Raw genomic sequence first — 7,971 nt, 5'->3', positions numbered from 1 at the left:
TAGTGGAATGTAGTCAAATTAAGTCGGGTGATCCTGAGGGAATTAGATTAGGAAATGAGACACTTAAAGTAGTAAAGGAGTTTTGCTATTTGGGGATCAAAATAACTGATGATCGTCGAAGTAGAGAGGAAATAAAATGTAGACTGCCAATGGCAAGGAAAGCGTTTCTGAAGAAGAGAAATTTGTTAACATCGAGTATAGATTTAAGTGTCAGGAAATCGTTTCTGGAGGTATTTGTATGGAGTGTAGCCATGTATGGAAGTGAAACATGGACGATAAATAGTTCGCACAGGAAGAGACTAGAAGCTTTCGAAATGTGGTGCTACAGAGGAATGCTGAAAATTAGATGGGTAGATCACATAACTAATGAGGAGGTATTGAATAGAATTGTGGAGAAGAGGAGTTTGTGGCACAGTGTGACTAGAAGAAGGGATCACTTGGTAGGACATGTTCTGAGGCATCAAGGGATCACCAATTTACTATTGGAGGGCAGCGTGGAGAGTAAAAATTGTAGAGGGAGACCAAGAGATGAATACACTAAACATATTCAGAAGGATGTAGGTTGCAGTAGGTACTGGGAGATGAAGCAGCTTGCACGGGATAGAGTAGCATGGAGAGCTGCATCAAACCAGTCTCAGGACTGAAGACCACAACGACAACAACAGTTTGTTAATGTCTATGTTTGCATACTGCCATTTGCAAAAAGATAGTGGAGATGTGGACGATAGAGAATGGAGTGCCAAGTAGAGAAATCGGAACATTTGTGACATATATTTCTGTTTGAGTTCGGTAGAGGGGTGTCAGCAGTGGAGGTAGACACAAGAATTTGCGCCGTACGCGGGGATAATGCCATTGAACAGAGCAAGTCAAGGAAATTGTTTTCTCGTTTTAAGGAAGATAGTTTTGACATTAGTGACCATTCACATTCACGAAGACCTTCGGGGATTGGTGAGGCTCGTTAAACACATGAATCCACTGTTATCCACATCATTCTACTCGAGAATCGGCAAATGTGATGATCTGTGATCACTCCACTGTCGTGCTACATTTGCATGCTACAGGGAAGGTTAAAAACTCCGGTTTATGGGTACCTCATGATTTAAGAGAATATCACGGAAATCAACGGTCAGCCTCTGCCTCATCGTCATCAGTTGGCTCTTGAACAACACCGACCATTCCTGTCCTGTTTCGTTACCGGTGACGAGAAATGTTGTCTTTACCCTAATACAAGGAAAAGAAAGGAATTGTAGAGCCTAAATGAGGCAGCAACTCCCAGTACAAATCCTTGTGCGCTTTCCCGAAAGATAATGTCATGCAACATCTGGTGGAACAGTGGCAGTGTGTTGAACTATGAATATCTTCCCCGAGGTGTAACCGTCACTGGTGATATTTGTTGTCAACTAGTGAGACGTCTCGCAGACGCATTCCAAGAACAACAGCCAGGAAGACTGCGTGAAGTGATGAGACTCCATGATAACACCCGTCGGCATTCTGTTAGACTGACAGATAACACTGGACGGGAGTTGAGTTGGGAGATCAGTCCCACCCACCTTATTCACGTGATCTTACACCGTCAAATTTTCACCTTTTCCTCTCTCTATGGAACAACCTTCAAGGAACTTCCTTTCCAAATGAAACTGCGCTCCGAACATGACGGCGAGTTCCTCGTCTCAAAACCAGATGATTTCTAGAGTCGCAGAATGAAAAAGTTACCCCAACTTTCCCAGACTTTTGTAAACAGTGACGTAAAACATGATATTGATGACTAAAGTCTCTGTTATGTGTACCTGTTGTGTTTATTAAACTTAAGGAAAAACGCGACGAACTTTTGGATCAACTCAATATATCTTGTTAAATGTCAGACGCTTACCGAAGGTAGTATAGCAAACAGTTTTATTCTAAGCACCCAATGTGACAATTTCTTTAGTGTTCCTCTTTGCTAGTCCCGGAGGAGGTTCGAGTCCTCACTCGGAGATGTATGTGTGTGTTTGTCCTTAGGATAATTTAGGTTACAGTAGTGTGTAAGCTTAGGGACTGATTACCTTAGTAGTTAAGTCCCATAAGATTTCACACACATTTGAACATTTTTTTGTTCCTGTTTCCGTCACGTACTAAGGAAAAAGGCTACACAGTTGTTCGTTACACTTATATTTTAGTTCAAACTATGCATCATCCATTAACTAAGCTCGAGATCCGAAATTTCTTGGTCTCTGGTTATGCTGCAGACTCACTGAATTTGTAAAGGAAAGGAATTTTAGTGTTTGATGTCCCATCGTCAAAGTGGTCATGAGAAACGGAACACAAACGTAGCTTGTGAACATTAAAAGGGTAACGGTCGAACGCTTTCAAAGAAATCACACCGGCTTCCGCCTTAATTAGCTTAAAAAAAAAAAAATATCTTAATAGCTACGGCCACAGAGGGCTTGGAATTGAGTGCGAGTAAAGCATTTTACCACTACGGCAACTTGCCCGGTCACAGCAGTTCTTAAATGGAAGTCGTTAATTTCACAAGTCCGTTGTTTTTTTGATGCCTCCCATACTTAAGTTTGTGATATCTCCTCGTATGCATGAGGCCGAACGTAAAAAGGCTTGAGATACCACCATGCAAGTAAAGCACATGTTCAAACTATGAGCCTGGGGAATTATGTAAGAAATCCGTATAATTAAACACAGCCCGAGCTCATGGTGGCTCTAGTAAAGCGGGTCATGTTTTTCCTGCCAAGGAGCGAAGCCGAGGCCATAAGAAAGAACTGGGTTAATGCAAGCCCCTCCCCACCGCCTTGATGCTGCCAAGCGTATGTGGAATAAAGACAACGCAGAGTATTTATCCAACAAGTTGCTCTGCTTTTATAACGGGTTAGCCTTTTAATGAAGTCCGTACATTTCTTTAAACTCGCAGTGTTGTTTCGTACAGTAAATACTTGCAAAGTGTATGACATTAGCTGTATTCTTTAATCCTTTACTTACATTCATTATCTATTCCTCTGAATAATCAGTTGATTGGAATGGACGAGATATGACCGTAAACCTAAATGCATTACGCTGTTCCCATCTAAATATTGTGTAGCAGAAGAGGCGAAACAGTGCTTTTTTTCTCTCTTCGTCCTGAGCCTTGGTTTCAGACAGTTTTCAAAACTTAATTTGGCAAATTCAGAGCTATTTCCTAAATTATACCTCAGATAAAAAACACGCCCACAGTTATATCGCAGGACAGATAGAACGCGCAGCAAGGTGAAGAACCGGCAACACAGTAAGATATTTAGCTAAAGCAGAGAGAAGTAGCCTATTTGAAGTTATTTAGTTATGCGGTCCATAAATGGAACCACAAAGCTTTAGAGGATGATGATTTTAAACCTACTACTCCCAAATACGGATCGGATACATTAACCACTGTGCCATCTTCCTCAATCGCTCGAAAATCTCTTGGAGAAATAACCTTGTCGCTTGAAAATTGTTCCAAAATTACGAACTCTTTGGATTCGAAATGTTCAAAGAGTTTAGTGAATACAACGACCAACTCCTCGACTTTAAGTACAGATGATAATACAACAATTTAGCGTCTCCGACCTTAAATTAGAGGAGGGTTATATTTTTTACTAGCAAATATTCATCTGCATTACGTGTAGTTTGAGGCCACCATCTCTTTGTGTCCCCTGCTTATAGTATTTGTATGAATTTTTCCGTCGTGGTCTAAATTTGCCGTTCTCACATGTAGAGAAAATAATTTTTGTGGCCAAAGGATTTATTTTTTTCATATAGTCTCCTACTTCTAGTGTTCAAGTCCCTTCTTTGGAGTGCGATTTAGGAAGGTGTACAAAACACCCGTCTACTGTTGTCATAAATTAGTTGTTGGACTCCTACAGAATTCCTAGTTATTGATATAAGTGAAAGTCGTTTCAGGATACATCTACTGTATCTACTGTATCTTCAGAAATACGTGTCCCTATCTTTGCATCCTCCACCTGCGGAAAACGTTTATGGAATCATCCATTATACTGATGAAACATCAACTATTTAAATACGTTATTACCCTATTTTTGCATCAAGTGGGGCCAGATTTATTTTGTAACATTCTTCGGATACTATCAACCGCTTTCAAGGAAATCAATACAAATATTTCTCTGTGACTTGGAATATACTGGACGTAGCCGTTTCTGCGGTAAAATTCGATTTTGACTTTTGACCGTCATGTACGAAATGAATTGACTGTTGTTTCGTTACTGGCGCGACGTGTGAAAATCGATGCACCACGAAGGAATTATTTGAGTGGGATGAAAAGCAATAGATGTCTGGGATGAGTTCAGGCACGCATTCACTGGTCATCGGGGCTGAGTTCGAAACGGGACACATCGCTCTAGACAACTCTACCCCAGTCAGTGTGACTCCAGACCGAAAATGTGTCTGGAATGGCAGCGGACAGCGGTGGGATACCAACTTCATTGTCGCCCGACATTCCGTCCGAGAAGCAGAAGTGCTTTTTAATCTGAGAACTTTGTTCTTAGTCTTCCACTCTTATTGTTCCACTTGTCTCTTGCATCCACACACTGTCCTGTAAAATGATGTTCAGATCCTGCGGAAAGTGTCACCACTTCTCTCTCTATGCTGTTCATGTTTGGAATGCAACCTACTACCAGCTTAGAGACAGAAGACACTTTCTGCAGGACCAGACCATCATTTTGCAGGACAATGCTCAAGCACGTACAGTGCAAGCTGTTACTGATTTGTTTGACTGATGAGGCTGCCAAGTGCTACACCGCCTACTGCACTCCCCTAACTTAAGCCCTCGTGAGTTCAACTCGATTTCTAAAATGAAGGAAACACTTCACGAAATTCGCTTCAGAACTGCTACATATTCGTCGGGAAATAGACCGCGCCGCTCGAACTGTCAACACAAGTGGCACTGCTAAGAGTATCCTACAACATCCACATCGCTGGCAACGGGTTATACACAATGCTGGTGACTGCTTTGAAGGTCAGTAAAACTTTGAACCACCTATCTATTTTGTACGAGCTATAAATAAATATTAAAATTCCAACCCTCCTATATATCACTCGTCTATTCTTATAGCTTAGCTCTATTTGTTTTTGGAATTTCGAACAACTTTCATTATTTGACATTGTCGAACGCTTCTTCCAAAACGAAGAATCCTGTGAATATTTCTTGATTTTTATGTAGTCTTCCTTCAATTATCAACCGCCACTTCAGAATAGGCACTCCGCTGCTTTTAGCTTTCCTAAAACGAAGCTGACTCTCATGTAAAACATCCTCAATTTTCGTTTCCATTCTTCTCTATATTATTCTTGTCAGCAACCTCGAAAAATGAGCTATTAAGCTGATTGTGCGATAGTTCCTGCATTTATTGCCTCTTGCAGACTTTGGAATTGTATGGATGATTTTCTTCGGAAAGACGAAGAGTATATCGCCAGACTCACACATTCTACACACCAACGCAATTAGTCATTTAGTTTTCACCTTCCCCAGTGATTTCAGAAATTCTGATCAAATGTTATCTATCTCTCCTGCCTTAGTCGATCTTAAGTCTTCCAAACCTCTTATAAATTTTGATTATAATATTTTATCCCCTATATCTCCCATATCAACTCCTGTTTCTTCTTCTATCGCGTCATCAAACAAGTGTTCCCTCTCATAGATGCCTTCAAAGTAATTTTTCCACGTATCCGCCCTCTCCTCTGGTCTTAAAAGTGGACTTTCCACTGCACTCTTGATGTTCGCTCCTTTGCTTTTAATTTTACCCATGATTTTTTCGACTTTTCTATACGCTTAGTAATTTCTTCCTACAATCATTTCTTATTCGAATTCCTTACATTTTCAATGCAGTGAGTTCGCCTTAGCTTCCATGCACTTCCTGTTTATTTCATTCTTAAGTGACTTGTATTTTTGAATTTCTGTATTTCCGTGTACAGTTTTGTACTTCATTCTTTCATCAATCTACTGAAGTATTTATTCTGTTACTCATGGCTTCATCGCAGTGACATATGTTGTTTATGTTTTTCCTTCTGACTTCTATGAATGCTTTTTTTAAAGATGTTCGTTCCTCTTCAACTAAACTGCCTATTTAGCTATTCTTTATGATAGTATCTATAGCCTCAGAGAACTTCAAGAAAATATATTCATTTCTTAGTACATCCTTATTCTACATTTTGATTCTTTCTGACTAGTCTCTTAAACTTCAGCCTATCTTCATCACACCTTGCCTAACAATCCAGTCTCTGATTTCGGGTTCCCTGGCTGTCCATGATGTAATCTGAATATAATCTATCCCTGTGACCCGGCCTTTTCCAAGTATACCTCTTACTCTTGTAATTCTTGAGTAGAGCATTTGTTATTACTAGCTGAAATTTATTCAGATTTCAGTCCTTCTCTTCTCTCATTCCCGCTGGCAACCCATATCCCTCTACTCCTTCCCCTACAACCGCTTTCCAGTCTGTCATGACTGTTAGGTTTTGATCACCATTTACACACTGAGTTATACGTTGAGAATCTTCATATACTTTCTCTATCTCTTCATGTTCGGCTTACGACCTTCGGCATGTATACAAGAACTACCGTTATCGGCGTTGAGTTCTGTCGATTCTGCTGAGAGCAACCGTGTCACTAAATTGTTCACAGTTGCACACTCTCTGCCTTATCTCCCTATTCATGACGATTCCTACTCCTGTTATACCATTTAATGCTGCTGTTGGCATTGCTCTATACACACCTGGTCAGAATACTTTGTCTTCTTTCCATTTAACTTCACTGATCCCCACTATACCTAGTTTGAGCCTTAAAATTTCCCATTTCAGATTTTCAAGCTTCCCTATCACATTCAAATGTCTGACATTCGACGCTCGGACTCGTAGAACGTTATTCTATCGTTAGTCATTCAATAATTCAATATTTTTCTCACGGTCACCATGGAGATCGGAATGGGGGACCTGTCCGGAATTTGTTGTCAGTTGAGTGATCATCGTGACTCTATTTCAATTACAGGCTTCATGTCCTGTGGACACACATTACGTGTCTTTGGTGTTGTGGTTTCCATTGCCTTCTTCGTCCTCATGCCGTTGATCATTGCTGATTCTTCCTCCTTTAGAGGTAGTTTGCCACCATGGATGACAATCCGTTGTTCTTACAGTTTGTATTTTATGCACTTTATGTAACAGTAAGGTCTTATGTACAATAGAGAATTAGCACACTCTTTTACGTTATCTTAGGCAGAGTAGATGTATACACTTTCTATCTTCTCTGTGAGCCACACGGTCCAGCCAACGTATGGCTGTCTCGGAACCTCACAGTGTTAGATGGCACGCATGCCTCACTCTCTTTTTGTCATACGCTCACCACGCCAATTTAGAGTGTTTAGTGATCTGATGTCACCTGGACTCGCATGTTCCTAACAGAAGCTAAGCCTTCATTTAACCATGGGAGCCAAATCTGACGGTCTTACTACTATGCGGAATGGATGTTCATTCCCCACACACATGTATAGTAGCACTTTCTGGTCCTTAGCTCTCGTTTCCTTCGTATTTTTGAGGACGATGATAAATTCCGCTTTACATGAACTTCATTTTAGGATTATACCTACCATTTCTGGTTTACACTGGTGTATTCCTCGATGTCGTGTCAGATTTCTGATCTTAAACAGTCTAGACACTTTCACGTTACAACAAGTGACTGTGACATTACTGTGTCATTTATTCTTTCATATGGGTCTATTATTCCACATGTTGGACATTTCCCACAGCTACTTTTATAACACCTTTATTTTAGAGTCGCTTTTATTTTAAACCTAAATGTCGACCGGTTTCAGTCATAGACCATCTTCACGGTCAAGGGTTCAAAATAGTTTAAGCGACAACATTACAGTTTTCAGTACATAAATAATGTGTAGAGCTTGCCATGAATACCAGTATACGAAACAGGACTTTTAGAAGCAAACATACTAGTAACAAGTGTAGTACTCATAG

The sequence above is a fragment of the Schistocerca americana genome, chromosome 1 (genome assembly GCF_021461395.2).
Source record: "Schistocerca americana isolate TAMUIC-IGC-003095 chromosome 1, iqSchAmer2.1, whole genome shotgun sequence".
Classification (NCBI taxonomy): Eukaryota; Metazoa; Arthropoda; class Insecta; order Orthoptera; family Acrididae; genus Schistocerca; species Schistocerca americana.
This window is presented reverse-complemented; position numbering follows the sequence as displayed.